The following is a 22,031-nucleotide window of genomic DNA, read 5'->3' as shown; positions in this document are numbered from 1 at the left end:
TAAAAAAGAAAGAAAGGAATAAAGAGAGAAAGAAAGAAAGAAAGAGAGAAAAAAGAAAGAAAAAAGATGGCCGGGAGTCGGGTGGTAGCACAGTAAGTTAAGTGCATGTGGTGTGAAGGATCCTGGTTTGAGCCCCCGGCTCCCCACCTGCAGGGGAGTCACTTCACAGGCAGTGAAGCAGGTCTGCAGGTGTCTGTCTGTCTTCCTCTCCCCCTCTCTGTCTTCTCCTCCTCTCTCCACTTTTCTCTGTCTTATCCAATGATGACAACATCAACAACAATAACTACAACAACAGTAAAACAACAAGGGCAACAAAAGGGAATATAAATAATAAAAAAAAAAATTAAAAAGAAAAGAAAATGTCCATGCCAGGAGCAGTGGATTCAGAGTACAGGCACCACCAAGCCCCAAGGATAATCCTGGTGGCAAGAAAAGGGAAAAAGAATAAATAAATAAATAAATAATGTTTAAAGAAAATAAAAACCAGAGCCAGTTGAACTAGGAGATACTATTCTTAAGTCTCCAGAAATTATTCACCTCCCAATCCCAACTCCCTTGCCAAACCCCTAGTTTGGTCTCCTGAGTTCTAGGCCTGCATCTCCACCTCCTCATGAAAGGATGCTTCCAGCCCATTAGTGATTGAGGAAGACATTTGGGGGGTAACTTACCTTCCTTTCTTTTGTTGGTTCCTATACCTCAGAGGCCAGAACCCCAGCTGTGGGCGAGAAGTAGGGATGGAATCACGCATGGAGTCAGTCAGAGTCTAAGACATCTTTCTGTCCTGAGAATCCAGCAGGGTGGTGGGGCGCAAGGTCAGGTTCCTGGTATCTCCCAGATATCAGCAGGCCTCCTAACAGAGGCAAGAACCAGGCTCTGTTTGAAAACGTCAAGAAGGGTACAGTCTCTGGCAGAATCAGGCCACAAGAAGGTGGGCTGGGTTGAAGGCCTATTCCATGAACCCAAGACAGTGGGAAGGCTGGCTCAGACACTTGATCAACCACATACCAGCCATGGCATTTGTCACCTGTGGTCTTACCTCCTTGGACCCCAGGTCCCTCATCTATGAAATGGACCTCATGTCGTACACTTCCTGTTATTGATGGGGAAAGGTAAATGCACACAATCTGTTAAAGGCAGTGTTCTGTCACAAATGTGTCTCTCCGTCATGACTTCCCTCCCATATCTCCAGCTTCCATAGACCCCTGTGCACAAGACACAGCCTCCTGGGTGTCCTTATAAACTATAGTCTCTTGAGCTAGGAGATACTTCACACATGTAGCATATGCCTTGCCAAGTGTAAGGACCTTGACTTGAGCCCCAGAGTCACAGGAGAACAGCATGGGAGGGGGGGGGGGAGCGCTGGGTGGTGGTACACCTGGGTGAGTGTACCTGTTAAAATGCACAAGGACCTAGGTTGGAACCCCTGATCCCCACCTGCTGGGGAAAAGCTTTGTAAATGGTGAACCAGTATGGCAGGTATCTCTGTCTCTATCCCTTTCTATCACCCCCTTCACTCTCAGTTACTGGCTGCCTCTATCCAATAAATAAAATGAAGATAATATTCAAAGAATGTTTAAAGAGAACAGCATGTGCAGCAGAAGGTAGTTCCATGGATGATAGAGCAGTGCTGTGGTGTTCCTCCTCTCCATCTGTCTGTTTCTCTGATAAGGAATTAAAAAGGGTTATTGTGTGGGTTCTATTCACAGGCTGTTCCCATCTATGTGTCTGTGCATTTCTCTGCATTAAGGAGGGCAGTTCTGGCTCAATCTTCAGTCTTCCTTGGAGCCCTAAACACTCCTAGGCAGTTCTCCAAGACTTTTTCTTTCCTCCACCCAACACACTTAAGCCAAAAGTTTCCTACTGACCACAGGACCTTTGCACACTCTGCTTCTCTAATGGGATATATTGCCTTTCATTGTCCTTAGGGTTGGCTCCTTCTCATCTTTTAGATACAGCACAGGTGCTACCATCTTGGTGAATCTTTCAACCACCCTCTCTTAAGGGATGTCCTTGCTCTCTTAACAGATGTCTTTCCATTGTCCTTTTCAGTGTTTGTTGCTTTCTTCTATAGCACTTTGGAAATATTTGCTTATCATTCTTCTTCTTCTAGCGTTTGCCCTTCTTCCGTAGCCAGTCAACAGCGTCAGGTTGAGCCTGATGTAAAGTTTCGAGACCTCCTTTGAATCTGGAGAGGTGGCAGTCGTTGACTATGTGGGTCATAGTCTGTCTGGAGCCGCAGGGGCAGTTCGGGTCGTCTCTGGCTCCCCAGCGATGGAACATAGCGGCACACCGGCCATGGCCTGTTCGATAGCGATGGAGGAGGGCCCAGTCATAACGTGCTAGGTCAAAGCCGGGTTGACGCTTGCAGGGGTCTGTGATGAGGTGTTTGTATTTGCTTATCATGAGGACTTTTATTAAGAAGCATTTGGGACTGGGGGTGGTGCACCTGGGTGAGCACACACATTACAATGTGCAAGGACCTAGGTTCAAGCCCCCAGTCCCTACCTGCAGTAAGGAAGCTTCATAAGTGGTATAGCAGTGCTGCAGGTGTCTCTCATTCTCCTCTCTGTCTCCTCTTTCTTTCTCAATTTATCTCTGTCTCTATCCAAAAAAATAAATAAATAAATAAGCTTAAAGGAAGAAAGGAAAAATGAAGGAAGAAAGGAAGGAAGGAAGGAAGGAAGGAAGGAAGGAAGGAAGGAAGGAAAGAAGGAAAGTCAAGGCACTAGTCTGTGATAGGCAATTAGGCAATTCTGGGAATCAGACCCAAGACCTCACGCATGAAGGGCCTGTGCTCTGCCACTGAGCTACCTCCCCAGCACCTATTTTTTCCACCAATTCCTTGGGAGCCCCAAGATAGTGTGACAACACCGACATCCTTCCTGGCACTAGGTGGATAGGGTTCACAGCGAGTGAACATAGGCTCCACTCACCAAGAACAGAGGAAAGGAGGTGGGAGCTTGCAGGCAAAGCCCTCTGCCCACCCTCCCAGCAGATGGCAACAGGACCCCTCCCTTTCCTTACAGCCTTAGCCAGGCTGCACCTGGCTGCAGGCGGTCGGCAGTGCTCAGAACCAGCTCACCAGAGACAAATTGGAGGCAGTTCAGAGGAGCGGGCCAGTCAGGATTAAGTGGAAGGAGAGGGTGATTTATAAAGAAAGATAAAAGAACCCGGCTTCTTAACTCTGAGCTGCAGGATTATTTCGATAACAGCCTCCAAATGTTGGCAAGGTCCATGCACCAGGGGAGTGGGGATGATTCTCCCACAAAGGTGCAGAGGTGGCTTCTGGGAGGCACTCAAGGAAACCTAGGTGGACTCTGGAGTCCTGAGCTGGAGCAGGAACCAAAAGTGAGGGTAGGGAAGAAAAGTTCACAGGGAGCTTGTGCAGCAGAAAGCAGATGTCTCCAAATACCAGGGCAGGAAACCACCTCCTTAATGAGTCCCTTCAGTCCAGTGGCAGTGAAGGAAGTTCCCTCCAAGATATTGTAAAACTGAATCCACCAACAGTTATCTAGGGGCCAAACCCAGCCGACAGCCTGCCTTTAGGAATAAAGTTTTATTGAAATGCAGTTGTCCCCGTCCATTCACTAAGATATTATCTATGGTCCCTTGCACATCTCAACTTCACTGTTACCTAACCACAGCAGAATGCAATGTGACTCGCAAATCCCCAATGTTGACCCACTGGCCCTTAAACAGACAGTTTCCAAGCCTGAGTTGGACCATTGATTCTTGGGTGAAGCATGTGTAACTTTGAATGGTGAAGGAAACGATCACAGGACTGCCCCCCCCCCAATTTTGACTGAAATTAGTCTTGGATGTAGTCTTGCTGAAATATAGAGGCTTTCATACAAATATCATGAGGTATACAAGCTCGAGGCTTTTCCCTCTTAGTAAACTAGCAAAGCCAAAAAAATAAATAAATAAAAGCCTGCTTGGGTGAAATGCCAGCAGCAGCGAAGCTGAAATGAGCAGCATAAAGCACCGCAGCTGATGTTTGTGCCGAGCCTCGGTACACTACCCACAGCAACTGGTGGGCTGCTCCGAGCAGATCTGTGTGCTCTTGGCAAGGCTGAGCTGGAAGGAGTCTCACCGGATGACTCACTTCTCCCACTCTTTCTCTCCTGGCTATTACACAAGGTTTCATTTCTGCCCTTGCTCTGCCTGACCCTCCCACCCCCCAAAAAGGGAACAGCAAAGTTCTGGTTGGCCCAAGTCATCCGGAACACAATTAGAACTTGGGCGCACACACACACACACACACACACACACACACACACCAAAATGCATATTGAATGTCTGTTATAATTTTCTTCTACTTCAGTAATTTTATTTGACATTTTACAGAGGGAAGCCAGGGTTGCAATTAAAGGTTCCTGTTGGATTATTTGACCCAAGGTACTGAATTAAATAAATTCTCTCTTTTTTTACTTTAATTTTGATTAGTGATTCAATATTAATTTACAGTATTACATGTCGACAGGGGTATAATCCCACATCGTCCCCACCTCCAGAGTTCTGAATCCCTGGTCCTTTCACTGCAGTCCATTGCGGTTCTCCCAAGGTTGCAGACATGGACTAAGCATCATCTCTACAGCTATCTGTCGAGATTTGTACATAACTATCCCCTTCACCTTCCAGGTCCATTCCTCTTCCTACCCAACCCACACATGACCCTGTTACTTCACCCAGATATCTCTCCCATTTTCGTCCCCTCTTCTCTGGGACCTAATGGAGCTGGAGTTTAGAGTTTCCTCACCAGGGTTATGACTGTGGCTTGGGGCCTGATGTATGGCATAAAGTGATGTCTAGGCTTCTAGACCCCCTGCATTTTCTGTTGCCTATTCCTTTTGAATGACATTTTTTTTAATGGGAGATTTGCTCTTAGCTACACTTGATATACTACACTTTATAGACAGGAACTACATGTAGAATGGACATCCAGGCAGTGAGTAGTTTGTCAATACGTATTCTAAAATGTCACTATGTCAAGATGCTCCAGACATTATCAGTTTGGTCTTCATGAAGCAAGAAACACCCAAGGGGTGGGCATGCTCCCACCCCTATTCACACACACACACACACACACACACACACACTTGATGATGTGTCTATCACACTCAAACACATTATTTTGAAAATAGCTTCCAAATCTGCAAAACACATACTTGCCTCACCGTTGGTCAATTGTTACTATGTAATGTGCAGAGTAACCACATCCAGCATAAGGAAGCAATGGGAACTTAACACCCAGGACAGGCAGAGTCAGGGCCATGGTCTCATCTGGAGGCTTCCAGACTGCCCCTCAAAGGAAGGAGACCTTTAAAGCAAGGCTCTACTGGTGACTACTCAAGGTCACCACACTCAAACCCCAATCAGCTATACTATTCAACATTTCCTCTTACAGGTTCTGAGTTTCCATCTAAGATTTGATCTGAAGTTAGGCTTTCATGGCAAAAGGTAGTGGATCTGAGTGTTTTCAAATCATTGTCCCAGTCCTTTGCTTCATATCTGGCCCCTCTAAAAGTTCCCACAAAATGACCTCATGTATCTGCTCAGTCACAGAAGTTGAGAAGTAGCCTTCATTAGACAGGAAAGGCCCTCTCTGGTTTGCCACAGACCCCAACACTCCCTACTGCCTCATGCTAGTCTGTTTCAGTGACTAATTAAACCTGCCTGGCTCAGAAGGTATTCAAGTTTATGACTCTACCTCAACAGAATCCTAGCTGCCGTTGTGTAGAACAGCCTTCTAAAAAGAAAATAACACTGATTCCTTTGATGAAGAGACTGCTAGATCCAAAACACTGACTCACCAACAGCTCTGTTGCCTGCAGGGCTTAGGTGACCCCTGACTGATCCTGGTCTTTTCTTAATCTTTTGGATTTACTTCTATTCCACTACATTCCAGAGAGTATTTGAAGCAGCTTGTAAGTATGCATATAATATGCACAATAAAATTTAAAAATAGATAAAGACATCCGAGGACAGGAAAGTCTGCTGGGAACAGTTGGATGGAGCCAGAGGAAGTCAGGACATGAAAACCAAGTCTGTGGGGAAGAAGGCGGGAGGGAGGGAGGGATGAGTTCTCCACTGTAGACTAAGTTTGCAGAAAAAGACAAAAATTCAATATCTTTTACTGAAACACCACTATGTTTCTTTAGCAAGTCATGTGACATCAATTCTTGTTGTATCAAAATGTTGAATTATAAAATAAAAATTTAAGGGGTCAGGCGGTAGCACAGCCGGTTAAGCGCATGTGGAGTGAAGCGCAAGGATCCCAGTTCATGCCCCCGGCTCCTCATCTCTGTCTCTGTCTTCCCCTCCTCTCTCTGTCTTCCCCTCCTCTCTCTGTCCTCCCCTCCTCTCTCCATTTCTCTCTGTCCTATCCAACAACATCAATAACAACAACAATAATAACTACAACAGCAATAAAAAACAAGAACAACAAAAGGAAAATGATTAAATATAAGCAAAAAAATGTTAAAAAGAATGTAAGTCTGAAAAGCCTGTATGTTGCTGTTGTTGTTTTACGGAGAGGTAATGGTTTACAGTACAGTTGGTCCATTTCTCATCTTATCAAGATAGGTGTCTGCAAAACACTCTCACTTTCAAATTAGGCCCATCATTGTTTATCAGGACCTAAAACCTCCCCTCCCCCTACCCCTCTTCCTGTCCTCCTTGCTTTGAGAGTTCTTTGCTTTGGTTCAATACACCAAACTAGTTTAACTTTTACTTTAAGTTCCCCTTTCTGTATATGAGTGAGACCCTCCCATATTCATCCTTCTCTTTCTGGCTTCTCTCACTCAACATGATTCCTTCAAACTCTATCCAAGATGAGGTGAAGGAGGTGAATTCATCATTCTTAATAGCTGAGTAATATATATACCACAACTTTCTTAGGCACTACTCTGCTGTTGGACACCTGGGTTGCTTCCAGGTTTGGGCTATTTACAAATTGTGCTGCTATGAATATAGGTGTGCACAGGTCTCTTTGGATGACTGTGTTTGTTTCTGCCAAGGAAGACATCTGAAGGGCCAACAGAAGTGGGAAAAAAAAATTCTCAGTCACTGGCTATCAGAGAAATGCAAATAAAGACAACAGTGAGATGTCACTCCACTTCTGTGAAAATGTCATACATCGGAAAGGACAGTAACAACTAATGTTGGAAAGGTTGTCTGGGTAAAGGATCCCATTTATACTGTCTGTGGGAGTGTAAATTGGCCCAGCCCCTGTGTAAATCAGTCTGGAAAATCCTCGAACACCAGAAAAGGACCTACTCTGTGATCCAGCCTGCGTAGTTTTCAGTGGTAAGCAGAGTCATTTGCATTAGAATAGCGCATGCGAGCATAGGGCAAGAGCCTCTTCTAATATCTGAAGAAATTGATTCAATTTGGGGGAAAAAAAGAGAGAGAAAGAGCTGTGATCTGTCACATCTACCAGGAACGTCGTCATAGGCCCTTTGGGGGGGCCTCTACGGGACTGGACCCTCACTACAAACTGCCTATGGTGAAGACTGTTGCTACACTCCAAAGGAAGGCTGGGTCAACCTACTCTGCCACTCGAGGAAGAATGGTCCTGAAATGAGTGCGGCCTAGAATATTCCCAGCTGTGACCATGGACTGTAAGCTCAGTCTGACAGGGACTCAGAGGCCACACAAGCTCCTGTGCTAAAAAGGAATAGATATGAACTTCAGGTTAGATTGATATGAAAAACAGTCAAGTGTAATTATATATTTTCTTCAAGTTTGGGAGCTATTACTTGATAGAGACAGAGATAAATCAAGAGGGAAGGGGAGAGAGAATGGGAGAGAAGACGAGAGACACCTGCAGCACTGCTTCACCACTTGTGAAGTTTCCCCCTGTAGATGGAGTTTGGGGGCTTGAACCCGGGTCCTTGCACATCATAACATATATGCTCAACTGAGTGCACCACTGCCCAGCCCCCAGTCATGGAACTTCTCAACCTCCACAATCACTGAAGTCAGTACCTTACAGTGAACAGAAATAATAGCATATATGTAGCTGTCTCCTCGTGCTTCTGTGTCTCTGAGGATCCTGATTAATATGGGGAAGGGGAGTAACAAAAGCTCAGTGGTTCTTCCCAATACAGCCAGATTGGGGAGAAGCCAAGCAAAGGGGATCTAGAATTTCCCCTCTAATGACAGAAGAAGAATCACACGTGTTCTGGGAGGAATCAGGCAAGATGGAAATGTGATCAGGGCCCTGACTCTGTGAGAAGCGAGGGCTTCAGGTCTCCACGGTGATTTAGGGAAATAATCCAAAAGCAAAGGACCTCCATAAGAATGGTGTACACCCCCCCACCATGCATAGCGAGTCCCAAAGAGGATATTTAGTAAAATTTCAGAAATGGGGGTCTGACATAGAGGCCTTTTTATGAGCAATATTCAGGAGAAAAATATGTGACTCTGATATGAAACACCATTCCTCACACTGAGCAACTATCAGCGCACTCAGAGGAGTGGGGTGGTAATGGAAGTTGTATGAGAATATCTGTGCAAGTTTTGTTTATATTCGCTCCAAACCAGAAATAACTCAAATGGTCATGAGCTGGCCATGGACTCAGAAACTATCTATGTTCACTCATGTACCGTGAAATCATGCTCTGCTCAATAAAAAAAAAAAGTTCAGCAAGAAACAACTAATAAGAAAACAATAAAAAGGTATAAATTCTTAATTCAGGCAAGAGACACAAAGGGTGATCAAAAGCATTATGCTTAGTGAGGTCATACCTAAAGGGCTAGAGACTGTATCTGAGAGGTTAGGCAGTGGTGCACTGGGTTAAAACACAAGTACGAAGCACAAGAATCCATGCAAGGATCTGGGTTCAAACCCCTGCTCCCCATCTTCAGAGGGGACTCTTCACAAGTGGTGAAACAGGTCTGCAGGTGTCTCTCTCACTCCCCCTATATCTCTCCATCATCTCTCAATTTCTCTCTGTCCTGCCCAAAAAAAGAAAAATAGTCACCAGGAGCAGAGAATTCATAGTGCCAGCACCGAGCCCCAGCAATAATCCTGGAGGGGAGAAGAAAGAGGAAAGAGAAAGAGAAAGAAGGAGAAAGTCACATAGGATCCTAAGATGAACATGGGCCCCAGATCAGATCGATGGGGTCTACAGTCAGAAACATTTATACACCTTTCCCATATTCGGGAGCTACTTTCTTCCCTAATCCAGCTTTCTTGTCCTTTTTCCAGTGACAACATCATCTTGGGTCCACCTGCATATCAGAGGTCAGGCCCAAGGAAATACTAGTATAGTCATTGGCCCTTTGGAATATAACTAACATATCAGAGGTCAGGCTCAAGAAAAAACTAGTATAGTCATTGGCCCTTTGGAATATAACTAAAATAGGCCTACTAGCTGTATTCAAAATGGAGGCCCCAAATCTTCATCTGCACTGTTCTAGCCTTTAATTTCATGATTAGTCAACAATTTGTTTGGCTTTATATGTTAACTCTTTTTTCAGCCACCAGGTTCCAGATACTATTATGATGCCAACTGGACTTCCCTGGGCAGACGACCCCACCAATATGTCCTAGCACCCCACTTCCCCAGAGCCCTGCCCCACTAGGGAAAGAGACAGGCTGGGAGTATGGGTTGACCTGCCAAGGCCCATTTTCATTGGGGAAGCAATTACAGAAGCCAGACCTTCCACCTTCTGCACCCCATAATGACCTTGGGTCCATACTCCCAGAGGGTTAAAGAATAGGAAAGCTATCAGGGAGGGGATGGGATGCAGAGTTCTGGTGGTGGGAATTGTGTGGAGTTGTACCTCCCTTGTCCTATGGTTTTGTCAGTGTTTCATTTTTGTAAATTAAAAAAATATTTGGCACCACTAAATGCTACCCAAAGTATGGAACAATTAGAATCTTGATGATGATAGTGTATTGGGTGAAACTTCTGGCACAAACTCAACAAAACAAAGTACTCAACAAAGCAAAGCATACAGCAATCTTCAGATTTGACTATTCCAGTGAAAAGGAAATGAAAGCATCACAAAAATACTGGGACAAGAATTTTCTGAGCAGCTATATTCATAAGTAATAATTCATTTTTTAAAAAGCCTGAAATCACTGCAGGAGTCCATCAACAAGAGAACAGATGAATAAATGGCGGTGCATTCATACAGTAGAAGTTTCCTAGGGGGCAGGTGCTGGCACACCTGTTTGAGTGCACATATCACAGTGCGCAAGGACTCAGGTTCAAGACCCTGGGCCCCACCTGCAGGAAGAAAGCACCACAAGTGGCAAAGCCATGCTGCAGCTGTCTCTCTCTCTGTCTCTGTCTCTCTCTCCATCTCCCCTTCCTTCTGGATTTCTCTGTTTTTGAAAAGTAAACTACTGAACATCAAAAAGGAACAAATGAAAGTAAGTTGGAATGTCAAAAACTGTATCCTGTTTGATAAAAAAAAACCTTTCATATAAGACTTTATGTTATATATCCACTTATATGATATTCTAGCATAGGCAAAACTCTACTTAAGGACTTAAAATCTGTACACTCAGCATGAGCAAAATTTACCTCAAAGGGACAAAAATCTATAAACTAATATTATATTCTAATGAATGATATCCCTGATGAAATATCTAGAGGGAACTGTACTAATGTCAGCACTTATTTCTCAACAAAGCAAAAGGAATGGTAGACTAAGATGGGATAGAATTAACTGATATACAACTACACTTGTAAAATTTTAATTGTACAATTTGAGTGGTGGATACAAATGCATCTACTCTAAAATCTTCCTTCCATTTTTTCTGTATGTTTAAAACTTGGAAAATAAAATGGTGGTGGGGATATAAAACAACAGGAGAGAAACTAGGAATTCTGCAATAACACCTTGAAAAGAGATAGTCAGCAAGAATAGCATAGTCATGGCTGAAAATCAGATAACTGGCATTAAAGAAAAGCTTGGATAATTACAAAGAACTCAGATGAAAAAGACAAAGAAATCAAAGCAAAGAGAACCCAGTGCAAATGAAATGAGTTCCCCCGATTTAGAGAAAAGAAAGAAATGAAATGGGAAAAGTCCAGGGTGGAAAAAATTACCGATTGTGATCATTCATCATTGCCTGCAATGCAAGGACTGAATCCACAATACACAACATTCTAGGGAGAAAAATAAAGGCAAAAAACTTTGTTCAAAATGTTTAAGACCCTAGTTTGTCCTGGTGAAGTCATTTCACTTCATTAAAGAAGTAACAAATCCTCAAGGACACAGGCATGAAAAGCCAATCGCTATCAAAGAGGGAAATCGCCCAGCTGCTCTCAAAAAGGGTGATGTTGAATGCCATCAAATGGGACAGGATTCAGGGGCCAGGAAGTGGCATGCTTAATACTAAGCGCAAGGACCTGCGTGAAGATCCAGGTTCAAGCCCCAGCTCCCTACCTGCAGGGGGCACGCTTCACAAGCAGTGAAACAGGTCTGTAGGTGTCTACATCTCTATCTCCCCCTCCTCTCTCAATTTCTCTCTGCCCTATCCAATAACGTAAAAGGGGGGGGGGGATGACTGCCAGGAGCAGTGGATTCGTAGCACTGGCACAGAACCCCAGCCATAAGCCTGGATGCAAAAATAAAAAAAAAATACTATGCTGAGTCCAAAGAAAAGCCAGGGAGAGCAACAGTGCCACACTCAGCCAAGGGGCTGGATGTGTACAAAGACGACATTCTCAGACACTAGAGAATTAAAAGACTAACCTTTTTAAATTTCGAGGAAACCAGTGTCTGCTTGACCAAAATTCTCAGCCATGAAATCCAGCCAATTAAGGGATAAATCAAAATCGAGAACTGCGTGATGATGGTTAAGGTGTAGTGAAATGACTAGTGCTGAATGGAATCTATTAAAACCAAGGATTAATAGCAATCTGCTGTGTGAACTATGAACATTTCCTAAGTCCTCAGAGGGTAATGATGATGAGATGAAGAAAAACCAAGTGAAGGGGGAAAGGAGTGGGAGGAGGTGTGAACGTGCTAATACCCTCATCTTTCATGGCAGGGAGGTAACTGATAGGGCCTGGAATTGAAATATGCAGTTAGAAAAGATTACACCAGCTTCAATCTTCTTTTTTCATTATCTTTTAATCTTAGAGAAAAATTTTAGAAAACAATATCCATGATGGTGAAAACTTTTTATTTCAGGTTCAATAATTTCTTGCACATTCTTTTTGTTTCTTTTTTCTTTCTTTCCAGACAATATACATTTTAAGACTAAAACGAACAATGAGATAGTTGTCCTGGGAGATTGCTGGCTTGGCCCTGTATGTGAGCCCAGTGTTGAGTCCCCAGCACACATAGGAGGACTATTTAGGAGCTGTGGTGTCTCTCCCTTTAAAAGAAATTATCATGGGATGGAGGAGACAGCAAAATGGTTATGCAGAAAGACTGTCTTGTCTGAGGCCTCATGTTTCATCCCCACACCACCAAAGGCCAGAGCTAAGCAGTGCTCTGTCTTTTTCTCTGTTTCTTTCTCTCTCTCATTAAAAACAATAAATAAATACTGGCCCAGGCAAAAATAAGTAAAGTCACAGGCCCATCGGAATATATCTAAAATAGACTTCTAGCTTCTTCCAACATGAAGACCTCAAATCTCATCTGCTCTATTCTTACCTTTAGGTTCCTGACTATTAAACAATCTGTTCTGCTTTACATCTTAATGTTTTTTCAGCCACCAAGTTTCAAATGCTACCAGACAACCTCACCAGTGTGTCCTGGAAAGTCACCTCCCCAGAGTCTTGCCCCACTAGGGAAAGATAGAAACAGGCTGGGGGTATGGATCAACCTGTCAATGCCCATGTCCAGCAGAGAAGCAAGAACTCCCACCTTCTATACTCCATAAAGATCCTGGGTCCATACTCCCAGAGGGATAAAGAATAGGGAAGTTGCCAATGAAGGGGAGGGGATACGGAACTCTGGTGGTGGGAATTGTATGGAATTGTACTCCTCTTATCCTATAATCTTGTCAATCGTTATTAAATCACTAATAAAATAATAAATAAATAAATAAAATGTTACTCCTTTATTTTTACTATTACCAGGGTTATCAATGGGGCTCAGTCGTTCCTGGCTGTCTGCACTATGAATCCATTGCTCCTGGTGGCCGCTTTTTTCTTTCCTTTTTTTTCCCGCTCCAGGATTATCACTGGAGACTCAGTGCCTGCACCACGAATCCACTGCTCCTGGAGACCATTTTCCTTCATTTTGTTGCCGTTGTTGTTGTTGCTGTTGTTGTTGCTGTTGCCATTGATGTTGTTGTTGTTAGATAGGATTGGGGGTCAGGCGGTAGTGCTGCAGTAGGTGAAGCGCACATGACACAAAGCACAATGACTGGCTCAAGAAACCAGGTTTGAGCCCCCAGTTCCCCACCTGCAGGGGGGTTGCTCCTTTCTTTTTTAATGTGGTAGGAAAGAGACAGATTGAGTAGGAGAGGGAAATAGAGAGGGATAGAAACATAGAGACACCTGCAGTACTTGCTTTACTGCTCATGAAGCTTCCTCCCCACAGGTAGGAAGCAGGGGCTCAAACCCAGCTCCTTGAGCAAGGTTACCTGTGTATTTAACCAGCTGTGCCACTGGTTGTAATATTAAATTTAATATTAATTAAAATATAATTAAATATATTTTTAAAAGAAATTCCATGCACAATTCATATGCCATATTTTTTATGAATGGACTTCCACATACATAAATAGATTTTCATATATTATATGTGTGTCAGCTTTTATATCCATATATATACACATATACATATCCCCTACATAGATAACTACATAGACAAATAGCTAAACAGATTGACAGAATGGAGTTCATTATTTGTGGCTATTGCTACATAGATAAAATATACATATATACATCTGATAATATTTACATGATTTCCACTGAGTGGTAGCACTTGGAGTTATTTTTAAACTTTCTTTTTCGTACGTAACTGTCATTGAAATTTTTACAGTAGTAATATATTTATAAAACTCAATAATTTGACCTTTAGTTTTTTAAAAATATAAAAATTGAAAGGTTAGTTTCAGAGTTACAGGGGTCTCAGAAAAAGAAGAAACCATATTCAAAAAAATAATACTTGGGGGTGGGGTGGTGACATACCCTATTGAGTACACATGTTAGTAAGCTCAAGGACCCAGGTTCAAGGCCCCAGTCCCCATCTGCAGGGGGAAACTTCAAAGTGGTAAAGCAGAACTGCAGGTTTCTCTTCCTCCTCCTCTCCCCCTACTCTTCCTCCTCCCCCTTCTTCTTCTTCTTCTCCTGTTCCTCCTATTCTTCCTTCTTCTTCTTGTTCTTCTTTTCTTTCTTCATCTCTTTCCATCTCTCCTCCTTCCACCCCAATTTCTCTGTCTCTGATAAGTGGATAAATAGATTTTTTAATTAAATAAAAAATATTTGATGAGAATTGTGGTGGTTTTCTTTGCTTGGATAGAGAGGGATACAGAACTGTGGAGTTGAGTGTAATGTGGAATGATGCTCCTATAATTTTATGATTTTATAAACTATTATTATCTCACTAATAATAAGTTCAAAATATATGTAGAGTGAAACAACTGTTACCCTTTGGAGTTATGCAAGAAATAATGGGGTGTATCCGTAGATACTTTTGGTTTCTTTATAACCACATTGGAAGCTTGAAGAATATTCCATCATAAATTGGAGGGCTACAAATGAAGTTTTCTTTGAATTTCCCATATGTTCACCTAAAATAGATTACACACCAGAAGGGAAATAATATGCAATACATTATAATCTCTCAGCACCAGATGAAAGAAAATAATTGGATCTGAAGAAACTGGTCCATGATCAAATTGACAAAGACTGCATGTCAATATTGTCATGTGAGGAAGGAGGGGGGTTTTAGGAAAGAGGACCTGCCAGGCAATTTGTCATTCCAAAGCAAAATCTCTCAGTTGACAAGCTGTAAATTTGCCACAAGTCTTTCTATCTATCTATCTATCTATCTATCTATCTATCTATCTATCTATCTATCTCTATCTATCATCTCTCTACCTCCTTCCATCGGGGCTTAGTCTTGTGGTTTACTATGACCACTGCAACATTAACAGTCATGACACAAGCAGAGTTTCTTAGGAGGATTGCAAGTCTCCCTGGATTTTCTTAAATGTGTGTTTTCTGAGGGCAAGTCACATTAGCCTACTAAAGGATGAGGGACACATGGAAAGTAGCATCAGCCATCCCAGACAGCTCAGGTAAGTCAGTTTCAGTTAGCCCCAGGTAACATAATCAGCCCACTGGAGACAAATGAGTCAGTCCAGGCAAGTCAAACAAGAGAAGAAAAACCACCACCCTGCTGAGCTCAGGTCAAATAGCTGCCCTGCAGAATTATCTCCTAAATAAACCATTGTTCTCTTAAGTGACCATATTTGAGAATGGTTTGATATGCAGCAAAAGTGAACTAGAGGCTGTGGTACACCAGAATGAATCAGGAAGCAGGGACCCTGTCTCTGAGACTCACTGCATTGCCTTTGACATGTCACTGAACCTTTCTAGGTATGAAGTTTCTTGCACTCTAAGATGAGGAGAGGGACCAGGAGGTAGTAAACAGTCGAGCACATGCCTTACCATGAATAAGACTCTGAGTTCAAGCCCCTGCATCACAGGAAAGCATCATGGGAGCTGCAGGAATGGTGAAGTAATTGATAATATGGCATCTCTCCCCTCTCTATTAATCTCATCTTGGGTCTCTCTCTCTCTCTCTCTCTCTCTCAAAGAATGATAAAACTAGCTCAAGGAGACAACTTAGTGGTGGTATGCCCTGAGATCACATGTTCAAAAACCATGAGGAGAATCAATAAAGTGATCAAAATTAATATGCCCATTAAAGATTTCTTCTAGCTGGGTATGCTAAATCTTTTTAAAATATACTCATGTAAGCAATAATTTTCTATTATCACCAGGGTTTTTGCTGGAGCTCAATGCCTGCATGATGAATTCATAACTTCCAGTGACCTTCCCCCCTTTTTGTTCATTTATTTGATAGAGCAGTAAGAAATCAAGAGAGAAAAGGGAAATGGAAAACAAAAGAGGAAGAGAGACACCTGCAGCAGGATTTTGCCACTCAAGGTGGGAATCTGAGACTTCAAGGTGGGTTCTTGTGTGTACATGATAACCAGTGCAGTCAACTGGGCATGTCACTACCTGGCCCCCATAGAAAACTCCTAAATGTTTTATTTTTTTTAACAGAACATCCTATTTTATGAAGTTGTGTTCCTGGAGCAGGAGCTGAAAGTAATACAGAATCAATATTTGCCAAGGACAATTTTGTTTATTTCTATTTCAGACTCAGTTCTCAAAAGGCACCAGAGATCAGTATAACTGGTGTGTCTGAGACTCAGTTTGAAAGATATGATGGGATGGATACTATTTTTGCTAATAGTCATGAAGATGAGTTTCACAAGCTAGACTATATGAACTCTTGAGGTTACTGCCTGAATATATAGCAGTTACAGAACCCTCTCCCAGGGCCAGGTGGTGGTGCACCTGGTTGAACACACACATTACTCTGTGGGGGTGGGGGTAGGGGTGGGAAGGGAGAAGCTTCACAAACAGTGAAGCAGGGCTGCAGATGTCTCTCTGTCTCTCTTCCTCTCTATATCCCCATCCCTTCTCAATTTTTCTCTATCAAGCAAAATAAATAAATAAAATATCAGAACCCATACACTGTTGTTGTGGCGGTCTGGTGTCAGGCTGCACCGCAGAGAAGAGAGTGGACGTCCAGAGCAAAGGGGTACACAAATCTTTATTATAGGATGGGGGGGTTTGGTTCAGACCACGTGGGGCCAGCCGGCAATGGCTGTCCCCACTACCTGACCACGGGGGGAGAGAAGGGGGCGAGATCTGAGAGAGGGGGAGCTGAGAGCCCAGAGAGAGGGGGGGTGAGGGGACTTTTTATTGGGCGACAACCAGGGGTGACGTGTGGGGCCAGGATTGGTTGAAGGGGGCACTGCTAGGATTTCGCGGGGCGTAGTAAAACCTGGGGGCGGAGACTGCATCAGAATAACTCCTCAGCAACATCAATTGTTGTATGCTTTACATTGGGTTGTTCTAGCTCTCCTCCTGCCAAGAAAATTGGATCAGTCCTGCTAGTTTCACGGGCCGCTTGGCCCCACCCCAAGGAACCCCAACAGGGTTCCAGAGTTGGAGAATTAGAGAGTGCTTGGCGCCGTTGCGGGGGAAAGAGGCAGGAGAGTTCTGTTTGGTGATTAGTTTGTCTTAGTTTATGAATCGTTGTTCCTGAATAAAGAAATACAGCTTCCCTGCCCAGCCGTATGTCTCTGGTCGTCTCTGTTACCCGCCCATGAAGCTAGCCCGGCCAGCTGGAGCCTCCGAATTTTAACAACAAATGTCTCTATATCCCCATCCCTTCTCAATTTTTCTCTATCAAGCAAAATAAATAAATAAAATATCAGAACCCATACACTGAATCTTTATTGGAGCATGATTTTCACTTGAAATTTTGCTTTCTTGATTTCTTGGGAGGTGGAGGGTAATAATACTAAGGGTAATACTTTCTTGATTTTTTGGAAGGTGGAGGGTAATTCTTACTTTTATATGTTGATAAAAAGCATAACTGGCATCATCTTGTAACCAAATGAAAATTTTGTTAATATTTCAGGCAGATACCAAAAATCTTCTAGCATTTGTCTTCAAGGTATATGACTGTCTCCTCTACCATCATGAAAGCTCAATGATTTCCTATGACTAGGAAATCTCCAGGGGTCAAAATATCCCAAAGGCAAGATGTTTTCAAGTGGCATCTTCCCCAGTAAAGAAAATCTTAAGGGGGTAGGATGGTGACACACCTGGTTGAGCACACATGTTATAAAGCACAAGGACCCAGGTTCGAGACCCCGGTCTCCATTTGCAGGAGAAAAGCTTCACAAGTGGTGAAGCAGGCTGAAGGTGTCTTTCTGTCTCTATTTACCCCTACCCTCTTGACTTCTGGCTGTCTGTATCCAACAAGTAAAGATAATTTTTTAAAAAATTAAAAAGAAAGAAAAGCTTAAGAAGCATTACAATTCTCTTGACAGATAGTTTAGAGCAAATATATTGGATCCTGGGGCTGAGTGGTGGTATACCCAACTAAGCACATACCTTCTCATGCAAAGGACTTGGGTTCAAGGCCCCAGTTCCCACCTACTTGGGGTGGCAGGGTGGAAGCCTTACAAGTGGTAAAATAGTGTCTCTCTCTCTCTCTCTCCTTTAGTTCCACTTTCAATTTCTCTGCATTATCAAAATAAATAAATAGATACATTAATTCTATATTAAAGCTCCCTGGGTCACAGAAGTAAGTTTCCTTGAATTAGGACTGAATCTCCCTAAAACATGTAAGATCTTTGCAAACATGTGGGGAGAGAGAGAGAGAGAGAGAGAGAGAGCACACTTCCAGGATGGAACAGAACAGAACTGTAGAAAGAAGTCTCTCCATGAAGACCACCAACAGTGCCACCATTTCCTCTCCCCCAACTTCTTCTGAGTTGCCAAGCTCAAAACAGCACCTCAGGTAAAAGTCCTCTCTAAAATACCCATCCACAGAGAAAAAAAATAAAATAAAAATCTTTCTACCTTTCTCTGAAAAATAAAAACCTACCCTCATGCACTCATCTTACTAAGCACTGCTACAGAACAGTAAGAAAAGAACTGTGGTGTTTATGTACACTCCTATTAATTTGTATTCATATAAATCACTATTTAATTAATATGAGAGGGGAAAAAACAATTGAATGTCTCAAACTTGTTAATTCACAGACCATAGGCTGAGTCTTTGATATGTTGACTCTCTTAAAAGCTTAGACCAGGGAGAACAGAAGCAACCAGTGACACAACTATATACAAATAATGTCAAAGGACATAAATTATGGTGATATTGTGTATGATACAGCAAATCCTAACAAAGGGATATTTCAAAGTTAACCCAATTGCCAAATAATGTGATTATAGCAATAACTATCTATTGTCTTCTTAATCCCTAAGACAGCAGGAACCTCCCACTTCCTCTATACAGCCTATATTTCCCTCAGTCCTGGAACCTCTAGGCTGGGGATCACTTTCCTGCATGTGTCTCTCAATTTGTACCAAATGATACTACATCCGCTGATCCCAACCTAATCAACTCAATGAGTACCACCTCAGCAAGCTTCACTTCAGACTGTGTCCAGAGATGTCAGGCATGGAATGTCAATACCTCAGCCTCATTACTCATAGGATTCTCTAATTACATTACAGGTGGTTCACTTCCTAACAAAGTTCCAAAACATAGATATAGACCAGGTCCCATGAGATAGAGCATATGTTCACATGTATCCATAAATTAGGTCAAAATATATACCTGAAAGGAAAAGTACTCAATAGTCTGTAGTGACTCAGTATCAAGTTCATAGTGAAATATTCTACTTAGACTTAAATACCCTCCTCACCTACTTCCTATTACACTTCCCTCACTCACTCCAAAACTAACTTTATCAAAGCAAGGACTGCAAAAGCTTAATAAAGGCAAGAGACTGGCATACTTTAATGATGACTCTTTAGTCACTATCAGGCCACTCCATCAGCTGGAGCTTATAGTTGGGGAGTCCTGAGATTCCCAAACAGACATGATGGGCCTGTACCTCTAATAGATCCCTCTCTCCATTGTTACCAGTCATCTCTATTAGGAAAAACAAAATCTACCCCTTTGTAGGCCCCCATAGGACCTTGCCCTCAACTTGGATCAACAACTACAGATAATGTTCCATCCTCTGAAGGGATGCTGGACAACATACTCTATGCTACACCTGAGGAAGATGGGTCGATACTGGGACAGCTTTAAATATTCCTACAGATGACCACAGAATGTGAACTCAGCTCTACAGGGATGCAGAGGTCACATACACTCCTAAGATGAATATGGGCCCCAGATGACATCAAATCAATGGGGTTTACAGTCAACATTATCCATACATCTTTTCCATGTTTGGGAGCTGCTGTCTTCCCTGATTCAGCTTTCTGGTCCTTTTCCCAGCCATGACATCATCTCCTCAGACAATAACTTGGATCCACCTGCATTTCAGGCTCAGGGGAAAAAAAGAAAAAAAAAAAACTAGTATAGCCACAGGCCCTTTGGAATATAACTAAAATATGCCTACTAGCTATGTACAAAATGGAGACCCTCCCCAGCTCTTCATCTGCACTATTCCAGCCTTTAGGTTCATGATTAGTCAACAGCTTGTTTGGCTTTACATATTAAGTTTCTTTTCAGCCACCAGGTTCCAGATGCTAGCAGGATGCCAACCAGACTTCCCTGGACAGTCAACCCCACCTATGTGCCCTGGAGCTCTGATTCCCCAGAACCCCAACCCACTAGAGAAAGAGAGAGACAGAGTGGGAGTATGGATCCACCTGTCAACGCCCATGTTCAGCGGGGAAGCAATTACAGAAGCCAGACCTTCCACCTTCTGCATCCCACAATGACCTTGTGCCCATACTCCCAGAGGGTTAAAGAATAGGAAAGCTATCAGGGGAGGGGATGGGATACAGAGTTGGGGTGGTGGGAATTGTGTGGAGTTATACCCCTCTTATCCTATGTTTTTTTCAGTGTTTCCTTTTTATAAATAAAATTTTTTTAAAAGGAAAAAGAAATGAGAAAAAGAAAAGAACTCCAACTAATCAGCATAGTGGTTGCCACCAAAGTATAGGTTTCTGACCTTGAGGAGCTCAGGTCACTGGCAACAGAATGACTTGATGAGCCAAGATTATTTTCCTCAGGTACTTCTCCTCCATCTTCATTCATTTGCATACTTATTCAGCAAGTGTTTTCTTTTTTATTTTTTTAATATTTATTTATTTATTTATTCCCTTTTGTTGCCCTTATTGTTGTAGTGTTGTAGTTATTACTGTTGTTGTTATTGATGTCATCATTGTTGGATAGGACAGAGAGAAATGGAGAGAGGAGGGGAAGACAGAGAGGGGAAGAGAAATACAGACACCTGCAGACCTGCTTCACCGCCTGTGAAGCGATTCCCCTGCAGGTGGGGAGCCCGGGGCTCAAACTGGGATCCTTAAGCCAGTCCTTGAGTTTTGCGCCACAGTGTGCTTAGCCCACTGTGCTACCACCCGACTCCCCAAGCGTTTTCTTGTATCCTGACTCTGGGCACCTGAGTTTAGAGGCCCATGTCTGATAAAGCCGCCAGTGTTCAGCTTTGGGACATTATCTGGCATGCATGAATACATGAAAGTTGATAGAAGAGACTCTCAGACTCTTCAACAGGTCTAGCCAGGCGTCCACACTTGTATCAAGTTCATAAGATTTCATAGGGAAGTGAAAATTGCCATAATAATCTGAAAAGTATTCTTTAGTGACAAAGGCTCTTGTAAGATAATTTCCACTCAAACAACCTACGTAGCACAGGCATCTATCACAGCTCAAAGAGTTGTCAACACATTTGATCATGTCTTTTCATTTCGAGTTATCAGACAAGATGCTGCAGTTGCAATGCAAACACATTGTGAAGAGAAACTAAAGACTTGACCAAAGCGCTAAGATTTGTATGGAGTTGAGAGAATGCTTAAACTCCACACAGACTCAATGACAAATGAGGCTCTGACAGTTCAGTCAGGACTCAGCACTGAGGGGAAGTTTGGCTGAGGTAAAGAACAGAGAAGTAGAGCCTCAGGGAAGTCATTGGGAAAAAAATCATTAAAGACAAGAACTCTTTTTGTAATAAACACTTTTCTTTACACTTGTGTTACAAAGATTATTTTTTAAAAATGTAACAAGGGAAGCCAAATCATGTCACTGCTCAGTATTATTAGAAATTATACACTCCTTAAAATTATCAACACCTGGCTTATTCTTGGTTCAGTCGAAAGCTTCAGTGTGGGATTGGACTTTAAATCTAAAATTGGACAAATAGAAAAAAATTAATTATGTTATAGCTTTTGTTTTCAGCCGTGTGTCTCTGTTTATCTTCTGCTTCTCATGAAATACTGGTTTCCACATCAAGTGGCCTTTTCTTA

The 22,031-nt window shown here is 42.7% G+C and overlaps 1 long non-coding RNA gene across 1 annotated transcript in view; it reads right to left on the bottom strand.

The window, feature by feature from the left end:
• Positions 1-21,740: 21,740 nt before the first annotated feature.
• LOC132532737 (uncharacterized) overlaps positions 21,741-22,031 on the bottom strand; it is a 30,969-nt gene continuing 30,678 nt past the window's right edge. Inside the window, exon 4 of the long non-coding RNA XR_009544636.1 lies at positions 21,741-21,910. This is a non-coding gene — a long non-coding RNA (uncharacterized LOC132532737). The remainder of the gene's footprint in view (positions 21,911-22,031) is intronic.

This window comes from Erinaceus europaeus, chromosome 14 (genome assembly GCF_950295315.1).
Source record: "Erinaceus europaeus chromosome 14, mEriEur2.1, whole genome shotgun sequence".
NCBI classification, from domain to species: domain Eukaryota; kingdom Metazoa; phylum Chordata; class Mammalia; order Eulipotyphla; family Erinaceidae; genus Erinaceus; species Erinaceus europaeus.
Note: the sequence above shows the minus strand (reverse complement) of the source record. Positions and strands in the feature narration are given on the sequence as shown.